The sequence below is a fragment of the Manis pentadactyla genome, chromosome 4 (genome assembly GCF_030020395.1).
Source record: "Manis pentadactyla isolate mManPen7 chromosome 4, mManPen7.hap1, whole genome shotgun sequence".
Lineage (NCBI taxonomy): Eukaryota > Metazoa > Chordata > Mammalia > Pholidota > Manidae > Manis > Manis pentadactyla.
Genome location: NC_080022.1, coordinates 26,447,334 through 26,460,713, shown reverse-complemented (window position 1 = coordinate 26,460,713; position 13,380 = coordinate 26,447,334). Strand labels below are relative to the sequence as shown.

Genomic DNA, 13,380 nt, shown 5'->3' with positions numbered 1-13,380 from the left:
AGTTAACAAAATGTACATCTTAGAACTGAGAAAACATGGTGGTGCCTTTTAGCATCCTACATGATGGCTGTTCTTATGCTTTGTGGGAAATGAGATGCCTCTTTCAGTTCTAAAGTGGGTTCCTGGACTAACTTTCTACCTTATTTTCTATCACATTTGCTCTTGGCTGATCCCTGAGGTGGAAATTATTTGCAACCTTAGCTCATGATTGAAAAGTCTTGGTAGTAGAACCAGTCTTGGAGGCAGTGGGATAGATGACCAGTCTCCCACCATACTTCTAGGGAAAGGGCTCTCCAAACTCCTTTGTATCATTTCTGTCATGAGCATCTTTAAACATCTCCTGGGGGAAAGGGGAAAGGGCTTGGCTCCCAGTTTTAACTCTTTTGGGCCTATGAGTTCTACTCTCTGTGCTTCAGTTTCCCCCTTTACACAGGAGGAGAGCCAGTGACTCCAAAGGGTACAGGCAGAAGGCAGTTGTCAGGTGGGCACTGAACCAGAACTACTCTTAAGGTCTGTTCCTAGAGAGGACAGTCTGTCTCCCAGGCCTCCCAAGCCCATACTTCATCACCCCAAATCATCAAGAGGTAGACTCCACGAGAAAAGGTGGAGGCGGAAAGACGGCAAGAAGGTTTTAAGGATGCACGCTACTCGCTACCGCAACTTTCAGCGCCGGAAGCAGTGTTCCCTCACACCGACCCTGGGAGTCAGAATCCAGAACCTGCCCCTCCCCCCACATTCAGCCCCTCCCCCTGCGGCTTCCCCAGTGCGGCCTCCTCCCCCCCCATTACAGCATCGCTCTGGGTGCCAGGACGGATTTCAGCCAGGAACTGCTGCAGTCAGCCCTCCGCCTCCCCTGGCTCCTGCAGCCTCTGTCCTGGCTCTGCAGCCTCCGCCTGTGCTTCGGACAGTCCCGTGTCCCTTCCCCACCCCGCCCCCGCCGTGGCACGACCCCTGGCTCAGAGCCTAGAGGTGGGCGGGCTCAGTGGGCACGCGTGGGGGGCCCCGGCAAAGTCGGCAGGTATAGCGGGGTTCTCCCTCCACACTGGGGATGCCTGGACTGTGCGGACTGTGGCTGGGGGACGCCTGTGTGTGGCTCGGAGGTCGGGCACAGCGCCCCTCTCTCGCAGGGGCTGGGGCAGAGGAAGGGGACTCTATAAACGGAGAACAGGAGCTGAAGTCGGGTAGCTGACCCGGAAAAACCGAAGGAGAGTCTCCTAAGAGGATGTGTCTGTGGGCTGTGTGTGACATTCAGGGTGTGACTGTGCCCCGCTGGGGCGCGGGACCGTGCCTGTGAACAGCCCGCCTCTCGGCTAGGGTCTCTGTGCCTAGGTCGGCTGTGCGTGGCCGTGACACTGCTTGTGCCTGTTCCTGGGTCCCCTGCGGACACCGAACCGGTGGTCCCCGGGGAGGCAGCTCATTGCATCCCAAAGCTGAGTCTCCCCATCACGGTAGCTCAGCGAGGCGGACGCTCCTCAGAGACCCCGGCGACCGCCCGCCAGCTGCGACCTCAGCCCTCCAGGGTCCGGCGCGGGGGCGGGGAGCTCGGGCCCCCTCCCTCTAGAGGGCTCCGGACCCGGCCGCCCTGCGCGGGGGCGGGGGCGGGGGCGGAGCGCGCGGGCGGGATCCCCCCGCCTCCCCTTCCTGGTCCCCGGGAAATCCAGCCTCCGTGGCTTGGCCGCCTCCCGCTCCCGCGCCCGCTGCCGCTCGGCGCTCGCTCGGGGCTCCGCAGCCGGCGCGGCCCCTCCGCTGGGGGCTCCGCAGTGCCGGGCCTGTCCCTGCCCGCCTGCCCGTCGCCGCAGCGCCCCCGGCCCGGGCCGCCGGCACCATGTAACCCGGCCGGAGCCCGAGCCGGGCCAGGTAAGCCGCGGGGAGGGGTGGGGACGGGGCCGTGCTGGCAGCGCCGTCTGCGGGGCCCCCCAGCTCGGCCTGGCTGCGGCCCGGCGCCGCCCACGCCCCGGGCTCCGGCGGCCTCGGCTCGAGGCCCCGGGAGGGGGAGGGCTGGGCCTGCTCCGCCGCCCCCGCCCCCGCCCCCGCCCCGGCCTGGCGGTCCGCTGGCCTGCCCGGAGGGACGGGCGCGGGGACCGCGCGGAGCGGGGACCGGCTCTCCGGGCAGAGCCGTGGAGGTTCGGCCAGCCCCGGCCCGGCCCGGCCCGGCCCAGTCCTGCCCCAGCTGGAGGCTTGGCTCTGGGAGGGAGTAGCCCGCTGGGTTGTGGGGGGAAGTGTTGATGTTGGGGAGACCCGGAGAGAAGTTTCCTCTGCAGGTGTGTGAGTGTGAATGCGTGTCACTCCGCGTTTGTGATGAGTGTGTGAATGTGTCACTGTGTGGGTCTGTGGGTGGTCGTGTGTGCCGGTGAGTGTGTGTGTGTGTGTCACTGTGGGTGAGTGTATGCGTGCCGATGGGTGTATGCAGTGTGAGTGTGGAGGGCGTTACTGTGTATGTATCTGTGGACATGTGTGTGAATGTGTGTTGTCGTCACCATGTGTGCCTGTGTATGTCTCTGTGAGTGTATATGTAAATGGCTGTGTGTGCCAGTATGATTGTGTCTCTGTGATTGAGTCCAGGTGTCTGTGGCGTGTATATGTGTGTTGGCTATGTAAGAATGTATCTGAGCAGGGTTCACTCTGAATCACCCACACTTGGGCTTTGTCCCTGCTCCCCGCAGGGGATTCCTGGTAGTGTGGGGGCATGGGACAGGGAGACCAGACTTTTCCAGGGTCAGATCATCTCTCCCCAGGGACTCCTCACCCCTGACTCAGGCAAGAGCTGCATTGCTTACCTAAGGGGTACCCTCTGTCATGCGAGTGATGGTGTCCTTTCTGCGTGCCAGGGCCCCTGGTGGTGGTAGGGCCAGGGGTGAGCTGGAGTGTGCATGCTTCTCCTTCTTGGGGCCTGGGAACTTGTGTCACCCAGAAATGTTTTACCAAGGGCCCTTTGGAGCCAGGAGCCGTGGAGGGCAGATGGAAGCTTCTGCCCTGTTCCTAAGTCCTCAGAGCAGGTGGCTGTCTCCCAAACTTCCAAGCCCTGAATTTCCAAGTTCTGGGTCATTCGTTCATCCCACTGGCTCTAGATGGGTCTACGGTACAGCTCTTTGATGTAATAATAATAATAATAAAAGAATGCCCTTATGTCAGTCCAGGGCTTTTGAAAAATGCTTCCTATCTCAATGCTTTTCTCCCCAACAGCCCTGGGAAGCAGGCAGGCCAGGTTAAGCCATATAAAATTACCAGTATTCAGTTATTTTTATTTTTTCATACAAAAACGGCAGTTTCATATAGTTAAACCTAATATATTGCCAATTTACAGATGAGGATGTTGAGGCTCAAGAGATGAATTGCATTTCCCATAATCTCACATTGCTAGTCAGTGGTACAAAAAGATTCAAACTGCAGGCCTTTTGGTGACCCAAAGAGCTGGGCTGGGCCAAGGGAGAGTGGTCCACGCTGGTGTGCTCTCTCTGCTATGGGAGCACTGATTTCCACCCCCACCGAGCATTCCCTGACTGCTGGGGCTACTTCTACACCCAGCTGCCAGGCCTAAAAGGGAGAGAGGGGGAGAAGAGAGGAGGGAGGAAAGGGAGAGGCTTCGTGAGTTGGCAGTGAATCAGGGTCTAAAAAGGGAGCTGGGAGGGCTTGGGTGGCAGGTGTTTCTAAAAGGAACATGAACATAGGATGAACAGCCTCAGATACAAACCCCGCATCCCCCACCCCCCCTGCCCCACTGATCTGGCAGGCAGTGCCCACTGCATTTTATGCCAGGGGGCTCACTTCCAAGAAGTGAGCTTGTATGTAGCTATAGAATGATGATCAGGGAAGGAAACTTAGAATTGTCTTGGTCCAACCTCTTAATTATAAAGTGGGAACACTGAAGCCCAGAGAAGGGAGGGGACTTGCCCAAGGTCCCACAGTAAACTTGTGGGTTCCTGGCTAGTCTTAGCCCAGGAACTTTCCAACACTCCATGTTGCTTTTCCATTCCTGGAAACCCATCCTTTCCCCCCATGCCCATCAGAACAGAGCAGAGGGGATTTGGGGAGAAGAATCAAAGATTGATAAGCCTAAGGCTGTAGATCCTTCAACCTGGGACCCTTTTCCAAAGAAAGGCAGCTACAGATGTTCTTGGGGATGGGTATTCCTAGCCGTGTCCACCACCGCCGTGGTAGGCAGTGGGCTGGTGAGAGCGTGGAGCTGCTGCAGGCCAGACTCCCAGACTTTCTTCTGTGGCAGTGCCTGCTTTCATCTGCTGCCTGGCACCTCAGATCATCTCTCTCCAGCTGATACTGGGTCTTCAGCTGGCTGAGCTCCATTTTCCTTCATCCCACTCAGCTCCTTACACATTTTGTCTCTAGCTGGCCTGACAGTTCCTTACTTTATGGGGTCTTGTTGGGGAGAGAAACTTCTGGGACTTGTCTGATTTTGGAAGGGTCTATAGTTATCCTTGAACCTTTTCTAATGAAACCTTCCAGGAGTCTAGGGCAAATGATGAAGATAACTGTCCCCATTTTACAGATGGGAAGACTGAAATTCAGAGAGGGGGCTCTTATTTGACTGATATCTTTTAATCTGCTAAGATCGATAGAAGAGGTTCTTGGAGTGAGGGGATGAAAGGAGCAAATGACAGCATGAACTTTTGTCTAGAGGGGTTTCTATAGACCCCTTCCAGTGTGTTATCATCCCCATGGTCAGAAAACCCTTCCAGAGTCTGATTTCATTCCCACTTGGTGGATTCAGAGCTTTGTCTCTCAGTGGGGGTTGGAAGAACAGCTGTGTGCCGTCCACTATGCAAGCGTTATGTCTAGATTCTCTTTTCACTGCCCCCACCTCCCAGCCCAGTCTAAAGACTGCTGGCTCAGCGGGCCTCCTGCTGACTGGGGAGTCTGGGTTTGAGCTGGGGTGAGGCTGTGGCACCATCGTTATGGTAACGAGCTGCCAGCTCATCGTTGCTAATAACTTGTCAAATCCCTGGGCTCCAATGCAGCATGCCTTCCCACCAGCCCTTCTCCCCATGTCACAGAGGGAAAAAGTGAGGCTGTGAGGGAGGGGCCTGTGCTGAAGGGAGTCAGAGAAAGTGGGTGGCCTTGTCTTTGTCGTTATAGCTGGAGAGCTGGGGGGAGGTCACCTGGGACTTGGTTTGCACAAATGATTATGTAAGTTTATGTATGATTGCATGGGCTGTTAAATATGAATACACTCTAGTCATACTTGTACAGACCCATACATGCTAGCTGACACATTCATGTACTTTTGCACAGCAGCTCCCACACAATCATGCATCCAAGCATCAGAACATGCTTGCTCATGAATACTGCTTCTACCATCTGCACATATGGCACCCAAGAAATCTGGGTTTGTGGGGGTGTCCAGGTATGTGGGTGGGGATCTGATCTTTTTCTGATGCAGCTTCAAAGTGTCTTGTTAACAAAGGGACAGAATGGTCCCAGGGTTCCTTCTTCCTTCCAGTAAAGAGCTGGGAGTGAGCTGGGGATGGTGTGGGGGGCTTAAGCTCCCAGCTCCTGAAGGCTCCTGCTTCTATGCCCTTTGAGCTCAGGTATCCCCTGCCCCCTCACTCTCTGTTCTTTCTCATCCTCTCCTCTTCCTGTGTGTAAATATTAAAGAGCTGAGCCCTGCAGGGCTGATGTAGACATGGGGAGAGAATGAAATTAAAAAGGATTCCCTTGCCCCCATCCCAGCACCCCCACCCCACAGTCCCCTGTTCCTGCCTCCTCCCCTCTTCTTCTCCCCTCCCCTCAATCAGTGCTTCCACATGTCTCTCCTCCCCCCAGTCCAGATGGGAGCTGGCTCCTTCAGAAAGGGGCTCAGAGCAGGGTGTGGGGAGCTACCTCTCTCTGCCTTCCCCCACCACATCTGCCTACAGGGCTGGGAGCCCCCACGTGAGTATTTCTTTTATTTTGGGGTGGTGGTGAAGAAGGAAAGTGGTTTTTAGAACCAGCTGTGAGTGGCGTTGAGAAGCTCAGGGCTGATAGGAGGTGGGTGGGGTCCTCTCTCTAGGCTCCCTCGGGGAGGCCTCGTGTCTGGGTTTCTTTTCTCTCTTTGGACATAGAGGGAAGGGAAGGGAGGAGTGCTAGGTAGCCCGATGTTCGGGAGCGAGTGTGGGAGGAGCAGGGGAGAGGGGCTTCTGTTCTGAGGAGGGTGTGTGTGGTGGGTAAGCCTTTTTTTTCTGGCGTCCTGGGGCCCTCAGAGTCGCTGGGAGCTGTCCTGAGTGCTGAACTGGACTCGGAGGGGATTTGCTCTTTGGAATTGTCCCGGGTTTTGAATAGGGCTGCTTTGGGGCCCGATGATGGAAAGACGGCTGGGCAGTGCTGAGGGCTCACTAGAAAAATTCTCCCAGATGACCCACTTTCCAAGGACAGAGTCCCTAAATGGAAAGATAGACTTTGGGGTCCTCCCTCTGGCTGTAGGCCTCACAGTTATTAGTGGTATTTGGGAAAGGGTCTCCTCTTTTCCTGTTGTGGTCCCCCTACCCCCTTTCCCAAACCACCCTGTTAGAGATGGAGTATTGTGTTTTGACTGTGAGCTCTCTTCTACTGGATAGTTTTCAGTGCAACAGCTTAGGGATACTGACACCAGCCTTTCTCTTACTGGGTGCCAGAAGTTCAGGCTCAAGGCAGTTCAAATTAGGAGAGTTTAGGTTTTGCTGTTTAGGCCTGGGGGATAGAGCTCAGGAGGAGTTCAGGATAATCTGATCGACCACATGGTAACCCCTGCCCACCATACTTAGGAATTGAGGAGAGGGGACAGTGAAATATTCTGCAAGCTTGTGTCGTGCTCTGCCCACCACAACCACAGCTTAGAGAAGCATTTGGGAGAGACTTTTGTTGGGGTGGAAGATTTCCAAGCAAAGGATTCAGGGAGTGGGTGGGGTTGTTCAGTGCCATGGAGCAGAAGAGGAGGAGGCTACTGGAGACAGGGCAATGGGAAAGAGGAAGATCTGGGGGAAAATATTCAAATTGGGGAATGGGTCTGTGTTTCAGTTGTCAGCTTCCTTGGAAATCTTTACCCTAGTAACCTAGGGTCAGGGTCATCTCAATTTTCTGAGTTCTTATGCTTCTTCTTTGTAACTCTGAAGGGAATAAAGCAAGGAATTATTTTGCCAGGTCCCTTCCCTTGTCATCCCAAGGGGATGAGAGCCAAATGTCAGGACATGCAGATGAGACTGGAGGGGAACAACAGGCAGGAGGGGTTGATGGCAGCTTCACCTCCCATCCCCAAGAGCACAATCAAATATTCAAATGGGATTCTTCTTGAGGGGAGAAGGAGAGGGCTTCCAGATGATGCTGGGCAGAAACTGGGTGTGGCAGGGAGTTCAAGAAAAGGGGAAGGGTAGGGACCCCAAACTGAACCAGTTGATTCCTTCCTAGATGTGGGTTTTAGTTAATAAGAGACCCCTCACACACCATGTTTTTGATATAACTCATTGAGTTGATGCCTCCCTTCTCTAGCTGCTCGGGAGGAGCTGAGTTTCCCTGTGCTGTGGGTGCTGGGAGGTGGTGGGTGTGGGTGTGGGTGCCTGTTTGGGGAGGGGAGGTGTTTGTGCTCAGCTCCCTTGGTTACATAACAGCTTTGATAAGACTTTACTTTGGATCTGCTGCAACTGCCTAAAGCAGTCACCCTTCCACCCCCACATGGAGAGCTGGATGTCCACCCCCTTTCCCTGGCCCCTTGGAGAGTCCTGTTATACGTGATACAGTGTTCCAGCAGCCGCTTTCCTGCTGGGAGGTGTCTTCGGCTAGCCTCCGTGCTCCCTACTCAGCCTTTGTTTTTTTAAATACTTGCTTCCTTTCTTATCTTGAGCCCAAGTCACCCCCTTAACATTTTTAAGTCTTCAGATCCACCCTCTCCTTGGCAGGGCCCTTGGTCTGGGATGGGAGGGGTCCACTGACTATCATAAAGTTTGCCCTCTAGGGAAGAAGAGACGTATCCCAGTAGGTTTTAGGGCCCAGAGATAATTTTCTTACTGTTCCCTCCTATGCCCCAGTAACTATTTTGGAGTCTGGGAGCAGTGGACCATACTCAGAAGTACCAGGATGAAGAACTTTGTCCTTGATATTTTCTCATTTCTCCTTTTAGAATGGAAAAGTGTATATAAATGGGGGGACGGGGGTGCTGCTTCTTGGGCAAGAAAAGGTGCATCTGCTTCATTGTCTCCTGCCCCCCACTTCCCCCCACTCCTCCCTGCCCCGGCGGACCCAGGTTGTGGCAGGAAATACTGGTTACTCCAGCATGGGACAAGGGGATAACAGACCCTTTTTTAGGAGGACTTTTTTTTCCTTCTGAGAGTGTGTGGGAATGGGGTGTGTCCAGGAGTGGGGCATATCCTGTTGATAATAGGAACAACTTTCCAAATGGAGAAGTGGGAGACTAGCAGGAGGAGAGAGCAAACGCAAATTTTGATGTCGCTTTAGAGAATATAGACTCCTGGCTTTGTGCACAGAATAGAGAAGGGGCTGCTATCTCTGCTGCTCTAGTGCACTATTAATAGTGTGTTTCTGCCGGTGAGTGTGTGTGATGATTCTGTATATGTACATGTATACATGTGAATATGCTGTATGAATGTGTACAACACATTTATGAGTTTGGGTAAAGTGTGGACACATGTACATGTGTATATGTATGTTTGACTGTGTATGCATCCATGTATATGTGTGACTCTGTTGGCAATTAAACATATGTGTATGTGTGGAGTGCTCACCCTGTGATGCATATCTGTCAGTGTAATGTGAGCATTAACAGAATACAAATACATATATTTAAGTTGAGTCATACATGTGAATAAATGTGACAGAAAGAATGGGAGACAGAGAGATTCTGACTGAACATTGGGACCGTCCAAAAGTTGTTTTCCCACAAACTTGAACTTGATACATCCTGATGCTTGTGGCTCTTCTCCAGAAAGCACGTCCTTGAAATCTCTCAAATTCTCATGCCACAGGGACCTAACTGTTCTCCATGATCCATATAAAGGGATTTTGCAGAGAAGAAACCTATATAGGCCATGGGGACATCTGAGTAAAGGAGTTGAACCCAAGGCTGGTCAGATGCTACAGTGCTCTTGGGTGTATCTGGGGAAAGAGTATGGGAGCTTCAATGTTAACATTACTATTGAGGTTTCAGAGATCAGGCAGAACAAGCTGGGTGTAGAGGATGAAAGAGGCAGGCATATGAAGGAGGCTCACATATAAGGGCTGTGTGGTAATACGTGTATACATGTATAAGTGAGTATTATTTGTTTATGCCTTTATATGCATATCTCAACATAAATGCACTTTCTGATGTACACACAAGAACAAATCTACAGGAATGTATCTATCAACATAGGGGTTTGTCAGCATGTATATACATGATCACACACGTATACATTTGAACAGGAACATATGGGCATATGTTAACACTGGCCTGACTGCAACCCGTGACCACATACATGTACCCCTCACTTACCCAGGTTAACAACAACGTGCAAATAGTCCCTTTTCCATCACATGTGCCTCACCCAAGGCATCCATTCATTCAACTGATGTTTATCTTATGCCTGTGATGTGCCATATACTGTGCTGCACATGGGATGGTTGTTGACCTCAGGTAACTTGTGATCTAAAGAAGGTGAAAGATCTAGAACCAAGTAAGGAAAGTGTTAAGGAAGATTGTAGGACAAAAATGTTCACTGGGGCAGAGTGGGCTTATAGAGAAGTTGGTTAGATCTGGAGTGCAGAAGGGTGGGGTTTGGTAAAGGATCCATAGGAGAGGAAGCCTTTGAGCTGATGATTGAAAGAATAGGTATTCACTGAGTGGGGAGCTGTAGGAGAAGGTGTTTCAGTGATAGGAAATGTCCCAGCAGGTCTCCCTACTTCACCCTTCCCAGCCCCCCTCCATAAACTCTCCCCACAAAAGCAGCCAGAGTAAGAGGAGGTCATGCCTGTCCAATGGCTTGTGGTGGGGAAGTTCCTGAGTGACCTGAGTGCTGTGTGTAAAATAGCCTCCAGTAACTTCCCTGATCTCAGGTGCCACCCCCACAGCAGCTTCAGTTCTACAGAGATGCTGAGCACAGTCCCACCTGGCTTTCCCCTCCGTCTGAAATGCTGTTCCCCCAGATACCACATGATCTGTTCCCTCACTTTATTCAAGTCTTTGCTCAAAAGTCTCTTTTTTGGAGAGACCTCCCCCATAGCCTGTCTTAAAGAGTCCCTTGTCATTCTGTCCCCTCACCCTACTTAAAAAAAAAATTCAGCACTCACCACCTCCATTACCAAATACATTTGTTTATCATCTCTCTTCTTTCCCACTAGAATGTAAACTTCGTGAGAACGGGAGCTCCATCTGTTTTCTCCACTGCTGTACTTACTATGTCCAGAGGAGTGCCTAGCTCGGAGTAGGCAGTCAGTACATATTTGTTGAATGAATAGATGTAGATAGATGATGCTGGTAGCCAGTGAGGAGAATGGATGAAGCTGGACCAAAATGCAAGGCAGGGAGACCAGTTGGAGCCCATTGTAACAGCTTTGGTGAGGACTCAGCGTGAGGGCGGCCTGCCGAACACTGGCAATGGAGGTAGAGAAGAGGAGATAGGATGTGCCAACACGCGGGCACCCATAGCATTTTGGCAAGTCAGAACTGCTGTCTTGGTCAGTCGGGGAAGGCTAAGGAAGAAGTGCCTTCTTGTATGTCATGAGCATACCGTGCACAGTGACTGAAGAGACCCGTGGAGAGAGGCATGTGGGCCCTGACGGAAGGGCTGAGATGGGGGAGGGTAGGGAGGGGGCTCAGGCCTGGCCCAGACTTCTTGAGGCCAGACGTGGGAGGTGGGCCTCAGACAGCAGCCCCCACATTTACCTCCTCTCTTCTTCCCTGCTCCACTGCTGGGCCTCTTCTTGGGGGGTAAGTGCCTTCGTCAAATTGCGGGCTTAGGAGTGGAGATCCTCCCAGGCTGTGATAGGAATTCAGGTTTGTGGGGACACCCGGGGAAAGGAGACCCAATTTCTAGAGGCCAGGCTGGGGAGTTGGTGGTAAGGGAAGAATCTCTGAAAGTCTCAACTTTGGCTGTTTGCCTCTCTCCCAAGAGAGCATGGAGAATTGAGCTCGGGGTGCAGAATGAGGACCTGAGGTCAGACCTCAGGCAGGACCAATCAGCTGCCAGCAGGAAGAGACTGAGACTTAAGTCTGTGGTGAAAGCGGGCTGGAGGGCTGGTGAGGAAAACGGTGGGAGCCGTGGGTCAGCCCCGCCCCGCGCCGCTCCCCGACCTCTGGGGGTGAGAGAATGGGCTGAGGCCCAAAACGATTGAGAGTTCCTTCTCCAGACCCCTCAGCCGGCGTCTGGGTTGCCTCATTCCCCGGAGGCCAGTGCTGGAGCCCCCCTGCGGGCTCCGGGGTGAATGGGGACTTCTCCCAGTTTGCTCTCAATCCTGGGGCTGATGGGGCGGGGGCGCTGCAGCCGCTCCCCTCCCACCTGGGCTGGGAGCATGGGGGTTGGGCCGGAACAGCCGCCAGAGCCGCCCACCTGCCCGCGGTGTCATGGCAACGACTCTGCCCACGTGGACGATGAGAAAAGGGAGAAGAGTGGAGAGGAGGCTTCACCACCGACGTGAGAATGGGAGGGGGCTCCTCAGGGTCCTGCGTGCTGGGGCCTTTACCCCTCTAGCTTGGCCAGCCCAAGCTCCTCTCACCCCAGGGACCCCAGGGCAGGGTGGGTCTTGTGCTCCAGTCCTGGCCTCTGAGTGCGCATGTCCTTGGGTGTCCCGAGTAGTAATGACCTTGGCCTCCTGTGTTGGGCGCGCGGGGTCCTGGGGAAGATGGGGTCTTGGCGTTTGCAGACCTCTCCTTCTCTCCCCACCCTGCAAGTGCCTGGGTCTGAAGGGATGAGAGCCCGACCTACTTCTCCATTTTCTCACTATTTTTCAAAAGGAAATGACCCACTTTTCAGCCAATAGGACCGGGGCCGGTTCCCAGGCTGATTCCGCGAGCCCCCCTGCCCAGGCCTCTGCCCCATCCTCAGCCTATTAGCCAAGTGCTGGACCCACTTTCTGAGTGAAGCTCGTGCACCTGTGTGGAGGGGTCCTTCCCTGCCACGCGTGCCGGGCTAGGGAGGCGCCTGTCCTGAGGGAGGCAGGGCTGGGCCAGGGCAAGACTGACCCTTCGGCAGCTCCGCTCTGGGCAGACACTATTGGTGGCCATAATCCTGGGCACTTTGAGTGTCCTGTTGGCTATCCCCACACACCCCCAGGACACACCCATGGCGGGGCAGGAAGGACTCTGGAGAAGGTGCGAGGAGGATCGGGCCCCTCTTGCGTGTTAGTGGATGGTGATGGGCTGTCTTTCTAAGCTGCTCTATTTCCACGTGGAAAGGGAGGGCCTGTGGCCCTGGAGAACCTTGTCAGTCTATCTGCCAGCCACAGCTCCTCCCAGAGAACCCTCCTAGAGGCTTCTGTCTGTGTCTATCTTCCCAAGCCCCTCCCCTCTCTAGGATATTGGTCTGGGCCTCAGAGTCCCCTCCCTCCCTCAGCTATATTGGCCTGGGCTGGCTTGGGGGGTGATTAGAGATTTAATTATTTAGTTTCTCCAGCTCAGTAGATTAATTCCATCCATCACAGGAAGCCTGAGCCTTCTCCTCCTCTTAGGGCTGCCTGGCCAACCCCAGAGGGAGGGAGCATCATTGCTCACCTGGGCCTAGTATTAGATCTGGGAACAATGGATAAAGTCCTTGTTGGGGGAGGATTTGGTGGATGGCATTGAGCAGATATGGGTGCCTAAGTGTTGTGAAATGAACATGTACATCTGTTGTATAGGGATAAACGTGAGCATGTCTAGGAGGCTTTGTATCTGTGCAGCTTCTGTGTATACAAGCATCAGTATCCTTTGCATGAAAATGCACACGTGCGGGAACCTTGTGAGAGCAAGATTGTTTTGTGTGTATCTGCATATTATGTGATGATGACTATATATGTGAGGACACATGCCACGTGATTTGTGTTGGATGACTCTGCATGGCTGTGTAACCTGCCTCTGGATAAAAACATGTTTTCAGTTGTGAATACATAATCTTGGGAATATGTATGTCCAGGGAAGGGATGGCAGGGGTGGAAGTTTGCTGAGGCTGAGTGATGAGCACTCTGGGGTCCACCTAGTGGCCTCAGCAGACCAGTTTGGTCAGAGGCACATGCTGCTTTATACCTGGCAGGGCTTGGTGTTCTAGTTGTTCGGTGTCAGGCCTGAACTAAGACCCAGATTCAAATCCCTTTGCAATCACCTGTGTGACCTTTGGCAATTTGCTTTACACTTCTAAGCCTCAATTTCCTCATCTGTAAAATGCAAGCAATAATGGTACCTACTGCAAAGAATAGTTGTGAGGACTACACGAAGAAGTGCATTTAAAGCAC

The 13,380-nt window shown here is 53.3% G+C and overlaps 1 protein-coding gene across 2 annotated transcripts in view; it reads left to right on the top strand.

Moving 5' to 3' along the window:
- The first annotated feature begins 1,640 nt into the window (after window positions 1–1,640).
- DLGAP3 (DLG associated protein 3) overlaps window positions 1,641–13,380 on the top strand; it is a 53,078-nt gene continuing 41,338 nt past the window's right edge. The window contains exon 1 of one of the 2 annotated variants that reach the window (XM_036885271.2): window positions 1,641–1,857. The gene's annotated coding sequence lies outside the window, so the exon portion shown is untranslated. Of the gene's footprint in view, window positions 1,858–5,772; window positions 5,887–13,380 lie in introns of those variants that run through there. The other variant, XM_036885272.2, reaches the window with a different exon arrangement.